Source organism: Apus apus, chromosome 5, assembly GCF_020740795.1.
Source record: "Apus apus isolate bApuApu2 chromosome 5, bApuApu2.pri.cur, whole genome shotgun sequence".
Lineage (NCBI taxonomy): Eukaryota > Metazoa > Chordata > Aves > Apodiformes > Apodidae > Apus > Apus apus.
The window spans coordinates 16,636,377-16,646,569 of NC_067286.1; the positions used below are offsets into that span (position 1 = coordinate 16,636,377).

At 45.4% G+C, this 10,193-nt stretch overlaps 1 long non-coding RNA gene across 1 annotated transcript; it reads right to left on the bottom strand.

The window, feature by feature from the left end:
* Positions 1-312: 312 nt before the first annotated feature.
* LOC127385646 (uncharacterized) lies at positions 313-9,866 on the bottom strand. The gene is made up of 4 exons (XR_007889717.1): positions 9,661-9,866; positions 4,671-4,705; positions 2,826-3,540; positions 313-330 (listed from the first exon to the last, which is right to left on the bottom strand). It is a non-coding gene; the product is annotated as an uncharacterized LOC127385646 (long non-coding RNA).
* Between the last annotated feature and the right edge of the window lie 327 nt (positions 9,867-10,193).

The window sequence follows — 10,193 nt, forward strand, 5'->3', positions numbered from 1 at the left end:
TCCACAACAGGTGTTACAAACATCCAGGGCTAAAAACCAGCCTTGGAGCCTGCTGTGGCTTGGATGAGGGGCTGGTATCCTTATTTCCCCTGCTGTTCCCTCCCTGAAAGGGAGCAGAGGTGTCAGCAGAGATACACGAGGCTACGGGCACCATGTGCAAAGGACAAGAAAAGCCCTGTGCTTGCAGATCATCTGTCCCAGCATCTTCCTCTTGCCTCTTGTTTTCTTCTACTACCTTGCAAAGTGGAGGTGCACAGCAGCTCCAAGCCCTGCTGTGCGGGTAGAGGGGGGCTGAGAAACTGGTGCACATACCTTCTTCTTGAACCTCTTCTGCAGGTGGAAAACAGCAGCAAAGGGAACAGGAGGAGAAAATTAAAACAAGAATTATCTTTTTGGAACATTCTTGAGGTTTGCCATGCTCCCAGGCCATTATGGAGAAGAATACACAATGATGGAATTACAGGGTGAGAAAGAATTAAAAATAACATGTTTTTATGAGCATATTATGGGGTTATACATGTTACTGAAATATGGGAATGTGACCACAAGTGAAAAACACATTAAAAAAGGCATCCACTATTTTATTCTTTATTAGAGCTGGCTGAAATTTCCTAAAACTGACTTTTGGTGAAGGCAAAACAAAAAATAAAATTGCCACATTTGTTTTAAATCTTTTTCTGAAATGGTGATATTTTTTTGCCAACATAAATCTATTTTTGAAATTTCAAAGAAATTCATTGCTGAATTTCAACAGGTGGATATAAACTTTGCAGGGTGTTGTCTTCCCTTTTTAAAAAAATCTAAACTTTTGGTGTGAAAGAAAAGGACTTGACACTGTTGTGACCAAAAAAAGGCCAGTAGTTCAGTAAGAATGGTAGGCCAAAATAAATACATGTATTTGTTTTCATATGCATATATGCATATACACATACATGTATATGTATTTATTTAAAAATTATATATGTGTATTTGATATATATTGTTTTATATATTTTTGTTTGTTTTTTTTAAACAAAACATCAGGTCAAATTTCCTACCAGCTCAATAAGTTACATCAATGTCTGTTATTGCATTGATGTCTGTGGCTCAGGACCACATCCCGGCCACTGGGAGTGAACCATTTGCTCTGGATTTCTTCACACACATTCTTCCTCTACAATGAGAGAGAAAGAAAGCAAGAGCCATGTCACATACCTTCTTCCTGAGCTTCAGGTGGCAAGTGTCATGGAACATGAAGCAACAGCAAGCAGGAAAATGAAAATAGAAAACTGTTAGAGAATGGTATTGGGGTGAGCTCAGGCCTGGGGAAAAAATGTGGTTAGAAAGTGATGGAGAGAAGTTATATGGAAAGGAAATTGATGACTTGGGAAGATAACACAAAGGTCAAGCAAAAGTGGACAGTGAGAAGATACACCTCAGAGGAGATTGTCATGCAGATTAATTAGGAAGTTACCTGCCTATTAATTTCATATTAATCATTAAATTCTTGAAACCCAAAAGGAAACAGTTAAGAAGGGAAGGAGAAAGAAAAGAAGAAATGCTTCTCCTTTCAGGAAGACTTGTCTGTAGGCTTAACACCCTTTGCTTGCTCTTTGGACATTTGACAAGGCATGAAGGATGGAGCATGAATACTACCTTCACCTCCCTGGCTCTGCCCCTTCAGGCAGGACTACAAACACGTTGATGACTGAAGGCACCTCTGCAACCCATGTGGCATCACTACTTTTCTTTTTTTGAGCCCTTTATCCCCTTGCAAGCAGTACTGGGGAATTACAGACATAAGGCAGAGGGGAGACTTCCTCTCCTCAGGGGAGGAACTACTCTGGGCACGCCCACAATCACATCTCTGTTACCACCACCACTGATGAGAATTAACCAGTTGCAGCAATTTGGGGAAATCTGTGGCGAAAAAACCCCAACAACACACTCAACTGCTGTATATAAAATCCTTAAGCTGGACATTTCTGCACAGGGGCAAGTCTCTGTCTCAGAGCTGGCCTCATACCCTTCACATGCAAATATTCCACCTCCCAGTGAAGGGTTTTGCTCTTGACCCCTTAGAAGCTCTCTTGGATACCAAGGGCAAATTCTGGGAGAAATCCCAGAGTTTGGCCTTCACCTCTGTCCCAGACATCTTGGGAAAACGGAGGATGACAACCAGCAGCTACACTTGTCTGAACTAAAGCCAGTCTGTTTAAAGTGCCCAGCAAAGACACCCATACATCTTCAAAATCTTCCTCTCCTTGCTGCCTACAAAAGCTGAAACAACTCAGGTGAGAAGGGCTTTTCATGCTCCATCTTTCCAGATCTGCGCTCTGTCTCTCACAGCTTGTCAAATCACCTTTTGCCAGCTAAAAGCACATTTAAACAATTAATCTTCGCCAGTCGGTTCTCTCCTTCACCTTTTCCAGGCTTTGACAGGGCCTTGTTGGGTGCTCCGCAGGAGCTGGGCAACCTGCTCTTCTTTTCAGTTTCAAAGTTTAAACTCAAGACGTGGCCATGGCCCAAATGAGGATGGTAGGATATGACCAATGATACGATGTGTGGGCTCTGTGCCAGTTCCTGTTCTGAAACGCTCTGAGTTTACAGCCATTCCCTGCAGCTCACACAAATACTGAGTGTAACCATAACATGAAGGCTCAGGCACATCACGGCCCCAACTTGGGTGGTTTTTTGGTTCCCTATTGATTAATTGATCAAGTGTTTCAGATCACCTTTAGTGGCAAGCGCCAAAGAGAAGGGTGAAACACAGACAAGGAAAAAGCAGGACCAAGAATCAAAGAAATATAAATTACATTCCCAGGTGGTTTTGGGTTTTTTTTTACCTTCTTCTTCGTATTCCTCTGCATTGAAACAGGGGAGGGGGGAAAAAAAGCAGACAAATCAACCATCAGCCTTGACATGTTGGCAGGACATTACCCATGGCAGAGCCCTGTGCACTCACAGGGATGCCGAGCAAGATGGCCTCTGAGAGGACACTTCCCATTCAGCAAGTAAAAGAGCAAATAAAATGACTTTGAGAAAAAAGAGGAAGTATAGAAGGGGAGGAGGTCACTATCATTTTTTTTTTTTTCCTTGGGCAATGGGAACTCAGGCATATATGCAGGTTAGAAGGAAATAGGTGACAGAGGGACCCTTTAAGTAAAAAAAAAAACAAAACAGCAAAGAAAACAAACTTGTACATTTCTGTATCGATTTTTTTGTATATATTGTGGGTTTCTATGTTTTTTTTAAAAAACGAAATATTTAAAAGCGGCAAAATAATTGCCAGCAGATGGCAGTGCCCCTACAAAAACCAGCAGCGATCCCCACAATCACGGCATCAGTTTGGGGCTACAAGTAGTGGAAAATCAGCGGAAGCTGGTGACAGTCAGAGTCACATGCAAAAAAAAAAAGATATTTCAGATGTGCCTAACCGGATCAGCAATTGCTGTTAAAATATCAACAATGGGCAGAAAGGAAAAGACAGACAGAGCCAGCAAATGCTGCAGGTTTGCACAGAAGCAGAGATGGATTCAAGACTTACCCTCTCCTTGTTCCCTGCAAGAGAGGAAAAAAGATTATAGAAAGTAGATAAATATTTGTTCCACTTCATATTGTCACCAGGCTTTAAATCACATACTGAAGCAGCAGAATGCACTATAGAAGTCTGTTGTTTCTTCTCTCCCCCATTCTTCCTTTGCTCTTCTAGCAGCCATTTGGTTTCAAGACTAATAAAGTGAGTGGGTTTAGATTTTATTTTAAATATTGCTCCTCATTCTGGTGGTACATATGGCTCCATGCCCAGGAATAATCCTACTGCCACGGGGCTTTAACATGACACCTATACATAAGCACTGTACTGATGAAGCTGGACCTCAGCCCTGGTGTGCCAGGCAAGCCAGTCAATGGCCCACACCAACCCAGATGTGCTACAGGCTCCCTGAACCTTAGACTGTCTAATAAAAATTTTGGATAAGCCAGCTGATGCTCAATATTTATCCTGTGGCTGCAGCAACATCAGTGTTGTGGTCTGTTCCCATTCCTTGCCCCCACTTGCTTCTCCTGCTCTACCATCACCTCGCATGAAACTCAAAGCCCAGAGCAGCCCTTGGGCCAGACCCTAATCAAGGAACATGTTAGTTAGAGATTGCTTGAAAAAGGTGCCAAATCTCATCTTGGGAAACTTTTTTTTTTTTTTTTTTTTTTTAAACAGCAGGCAGGACAAAATTACACAGGTTGAGCTGAGCCTGCCTCGTAGCAGAGGAGGGGACCAAGTGACCATTGCAGGTCTGTCCATGACACCTCTGATCCCATGATTGCCCTACATCCCTGTACCTACTGATGCATAAATGTCAAATCATCCCGCTCTGTTTGGTCATATCATTCTAGATTTCAAGTGTGTGTTTAATTCCCCCTCCTCCAGGTGTAGTGCCATGGCCACTGAGGACAGGCTGAGCTGGGTGGAGGTATTTGGAGGGCATCCCCTGTTGGACAGGGAGGGTGTCAGCTGAACTTTCATGAACCCTTTGACATCCAAAATCCAAGATGCTTCTTCCCCACTGCCTCGGGGTGCTTTGGACCATGCATCGAGTAGTACCCAGCCTCTCCTCCTGATGGGGATACCCTCCCTCCTCTGCATGAAGCCAAGCTGAACAGATGAACATGCAGGCGGCTTTCTCTCTACTCACACTTCCTCGGTATCAGACATGTTTGCAGTGAGTTCCTAAACAAAAGATGAAAAGAAGAAGAAGAAAAATTGTGTTATTCCTGGGAGTGCCTCTTAGAAAATGCCAAGGCAGGAGCAGATGGGCATTTGAGGACAAAAAAAGACAGGCACCTGCTTTCCCATGCAGCAGCCAATCCCCCCCCAACACTGCCATTTTGGGAGCAGCACAGACCTTTGCCAGCAGGTCAGAGGAGAAGAAGAGGGGAAGAGGGAAAGATCATCTGGAAAGACATGCACTGTCAACATGGCTTTAAGTTACAAATGCTCCAAAGTTCAGGGAGATGGGTGTCCTCATGCACCCATCTAACATTTCCAGCACTCCAGAAAGATCAGAGAATTTTTTCCTTCTGTTACACTACTGCAAGTGGGAAGGTGCCAGCTCCAAAGATTTAATCAGAGCTAAAAAAACCAGAGTAACTTCAATTTACAATCTACGCAGAGATAATTACTTTTTGCCAGCACCCAAAAGTGCCTTAAGTAGTAATGTCTGGCTTATTCAGCTGATGAATGAATGAACTGTTGATTAGTTTAGGATAAGAACTCACCAAATGCCTGGTTAGGCAATTCCTATTGATATAACCAGGTGTATTAATCACAACCAATCCTTGCACTGTGGGGCAGAAGGGAACCCACCCCTGGCATTGTCACGGCTGGCATTTCTGCACAGCCAAAGTGGGGCTGCATGGAGACCACAGCCTGCAGAGAGCTGCAGCTGGGGGAGTGCAAGGGCTGGGTACAGCCACTCTGCTGGTCTTTGCCAGACCCCCTGTGTGTATGGGAGCCTCAGCCATGGTCAGAGGGAGCAGTGCTGCTCTTTGGGGAGCATCATGGTAATAGCACACACTGCACCAGGTTCAGTGATGGCAGTGATGCAATGCTATGGCTCACCTAAAAGCATCAGCTGCCCTGAGGCAAGGGGGAGGAGGTGGGGAAGGGACCCCAAAACTTCCTCCAAATCCACAGCGGGTCTTAAATTAGAAAGCCAGGCTCCTCCTCACTGGGAAACTCTAACTGTGACTTTCATGACTTCATTACTCAGCTGATATATGAGAGACATCTTGAAGGAGCAGGTGGGCTGACTTAAGTTCAAAAGGAACAACTGCAGCTCAGCAGCTTTCTATTTCAGAGGAAGGCAATAATTCCATAGGCTCCAACCCTGCCCTATAAGGGATCCTCTCCATTCCCCAGCAATGACCTTGCACACCACACGTTAACACCAAAAGGATTTAAAACCCTTATGTTCTAAGCAATGATAAACAGCCAGCATTTTTATTCTTCTAGTTCCTTATTTATCCTCCTCATCAAATTCAGCATTGCACTGGAAGTAGTGCCAGCAATGGCTGTGTTATGACCTGATGAGTAGCTGGACAGAAGTATAATCCACTGCTAGGACACATGAGATTTGTGTTTTGTGATCTCTTGGTCCCAGGCTGCTTTTAACTTGGTAGCTGTGATTGCCCACTTCTCAAGTACAACAGCCACCCCAAGGAGTACTCTGGGGACTCAAACCCCACTAGGCAGGAGGAATCTGGGAGAATTTTCATGTTTTGGAGGAATTTCAGCTTTTCAAAATGCGTATCTGCTGCATCAATCCCTACTGATTTTTCTGTTAGTTATTTGGATGCTACAACACCTCTGGTCTCTCTCCCCTGGTCTTTTTTATCTAGATTGTCAAATCTTCAGGATAGACTTCCACTTGCTATCTGCACAGTAGCTAGCAGTATCATAGGTTTACAATCTCATTTCAGCCTCTAAAAAATTATTCAAGCTATTAGCAGTAACACTTGACATTATGTTGGTTTATGCAGTGGGGCAGCAGAGCTTCTGGCAAAAGCCCACAGAGGGAACCTACCAGATGGCCAGTTTTTGGCTATTTCCAAAATGCATGATCTCTAAAGGCTCAAAGCAATGGCACAGATTTTGCCTTTAATTTATAAACCCAGGTTTTCTCCTTCCAAAGGTGGAGGGGAGGGGAAAAAAAAAAAAAAAAGAAAAAAAAAAAAAAAGAGGACTTTTAAAGATCTATGGGCTAAATTCTTCTTCCCTCTCATTCCAGTGACAAGAGGAGCAATACTGCTCAATATTGGAGAAGAAATCAGCTCAAGAGCCCTGGGTGTGCACACAGAGAGCAGACATCTGTTTGCTGTAGGTTAGGCATGCAATGCAGCGCATGCTGATCTTTCCAAGGCAATTGAAGTCAATGGGAGTCTTTGCAATCAGGATTTCCATTAACAGTTAGTGGAATGAGCTCATCTAGTCTCTAATTTAGCTCTAAGGACCTCTTGCTGAGGGTTGTCACATAGACCATTCCCCTACACTCTTCCATATTTGTTTATCCAAGCGCTAGAATGCGAATGGGATTTTGCCTGGCATCTGGCTCTGTGCTATAAAAGCCAAGCAAGAATGCCAGCACCCCTGATACCATAATATCCCAACCCTGAGGGGTTTTCTGGGCCCTGGATAAAATGAGTTAATAACAAATGCATTGGCAGACTGTGCAGAGATGAGCTAGATGCAGAAACCCCATAGGCTAGGGAAAAGGGGACAAAAAAGTCCAGGGGGAATTGCATATTTCAGCCCTGCAAGGGGCCAAGTTTGGTCACTTTGTCAGGAGATGTCATTTAAGGCTGTAGCTGACTGATACTGCCCTGGCTGGAAAATCAAGGTTTTGCCTCAAGAACAAGATGTCTGTCCCCTTTGTGCCATTCAAAAGCCATCTGGTCCCTTCAAACCGGGGCAAAACATAGACCATCAGAAGAACAGCCACCTGAGATGAGAAAGGCTCTTGGATGCCCAACACTGCTGTCCACTTAACTAAGTCTGTCATCAGAGCAGCCAACAAAACCAAACTGTGTTTGCCTCCAAAAGGCAATAAAGCAAGCAGTCTGCTAAGAGCAGTATATTTTGCTATAAGGATTACATTCCATGAATGCAAGGGAAAGTCTCCAGCTGGCTTGGGATTATCCTTTGGTGGAAATTACTTTATGCACAGTAAATGCAGCCTAAGAATAAGGCTGTTAGCACCTTAAGGCAATAATAGGGTTTTGTTTGTACCATGGCAGAAAAATGGGCTCTGGTCTTGACTGAGGTTTAAGGGTGTAATAAAATCAATTAGTTAATACTGCCCACCATTTAGAAGGAAATCAAAACACACAGGAAACTTCTGTCAGACCTAAAACTTCCTACCTGCTCCCACTCCTTAAAGGTGAAAGCAAAGGTTATTTTCTGTATTTTGCTCAAGCTAAGCAGGTCACAACTGGAAGGACAAATACCCCAATCCTTATTAGCCCCAAGTCAGCAGGAACACCACATCCCTTTTGGCCCCAAATGCTCCTGCCCTTGGCTGAAAGAACAGAGCCAGCACATCCCAAGAAGACTCTTAGCAGCTGAGAATGCACCCGGGAGGGGGAATGGGCTGCCATGCACCTCCAGGCTATCCCTGGAAATAACCCGCCTGTCAGTCATCCCCTCCCAAGCCAGGCCATACAAGGGAGGCAAGGTAGAAAGAGCCAAAAGAGAAGGGGACAAAAGTGGCCATGCTCAGGGAATGGGACCTTGCAGGGACAGCTGTCAGGCGAGGACTAGGGGTAGGAGCTACCAAGCACCACACAGCCACTGTTTCCCAGCAGGAGCTGCTGCAAACCTACTGCATCCATCTTTTTACATATATACATATATAAACAAAAACTTTATGTCTTACATATCTCTATTAAAAATATAAATATATTCATACACATTTCTATATTAAAAGCATATGCTTATACTTTTAAAAAGGTATGTTCCTTCCATCCTTCTCCATCCTCCCATTGTTTCTGAACTGCTGGGTAGTTTCCAGCAGGAAGCATTTCTCTCCCCAGGGGCTGGAAAGAAAAGTGCCCACCCCAGTGCTGCTGCAGCAACAGGGTAGCAGGACCCAAGTGCTGCTGCATGCTCCACCAGCAAAAAAACAAAATCCCCATTCCCTGCCCCAAAATGTGCCCTTTACTCTTGTCTTTGGGTTTTTAAGATCTGTCAGATCCCTGCATGTGGTTTGCTAGGAACGAGGCTGAGACAGAGAACTAAAAGGCAACAACCATGTTTAGCTCATAGTCCCTGCCTTTCCCCTCTTCTTGTGCCCACAAGGGACATCTGCCTGCCCCAGTAATCACCTACAGCCTGGATGGAGCTCCCCCACACCAGCCACATGCCTCCCATCCAAATCATTGGCATCAAAGCCACCCATGCTGGTGACACTCCTGCTTTTGGAGGGTACCCCCCACTTTGCCAGTGAAGAGCTCTGCCCCACCGGGCAGCCACAGGCTGGTGAGGATTATGCCCCCACACAGGGGGGGAATCACCCACACTAGGTGGTCAGGCCAGCAAAGAGCAGGGGTTTGAAGCCAGGCATACAGGGAGCACCCCATCACCCCTCTCAGTTTAACCCACTTCTCCTGCCCCTCTGTGCATATGGGGGGATTCTCATTTTCAGAGGAAGGGAACAGTTTTCCATGGCCACATTTGTGTTTATAAAGTCTCCCTAGAGCACCACACTCCACAGCCCTCCTCATCAGCTCCCTAATGGTTCTGCCCTTCGTCCAGCCTGTCTCTGCCATTTCTTTCTCCAGCTGACAGAAGACAGGAGATCAGCATTTCCCTCCAGCTGCTGGATTGTGTTTTCCAAAATGCCCTGTGAGATGCCACTTTGTTTCTTCATTCCCAGCCCCAGGCCTTGGTTTGGGAAGAGTATTTTCTCTCGCTGCTGATCCTTGAGAGTTCAGAGCACTTGAATCTCTGCAAGTGACATGAGCCTCACACAATGCCCAGAAAAAGTAAGGAAGGAAAAGTGCTTTTTCCTTAGGATCCTGAATCCTGTGGACCCCAGCTCTCCTCTGGGGCTTCTTTATTCAAACCAAGCCTCAATTCCTCTGCAGTTTTACCCCCCAGCAGCTCACCTCACCAGCATTCCCACTTACCTGGGCGGAGTGGAGAGAAGCAGAGAGCTCCCTGCTGAAGGAGACAGGCAGGCTGAGATCTGCAAGCGTCCCGAGGTGATGCAGCTCTCAATTTATAGTGACATTTGATCGTCTGGAGAAGCCGATTGGCACCAGACCCCCTGTGCTGGGCAGGGAAAGGAAGGGAGCAGGGGGAGTTGGAGATGGAGGAGGGAGCAAGGGAAAGGGGAAAAAAGGTCATACCATGTATAGGAGCAGCTGGAGAAACTGCACAGATGATGCTAAGATGGGAGGGACATGTTTGGAGGGGAAAAAAAAAAAAACCAAAAAGCAACACCTCCAGGGCTTATGTTTCTATATTTACAACCACACCAGGCAGGCAGAGCTCAAAGAGGGGTATCTGAGGCAAATGCACCTCAGAAAGAAATTTCACGAGCGCTGCAGCTCCATGGTGTGTGGTCACTGCTTAAAACCTGGTTGTGGCACCCTGGCTCTTGCAATCGCAGCACCCACAGAGGCCTCTGCCCTTCCAGCCAGACAGGAGCTCTTCCCTG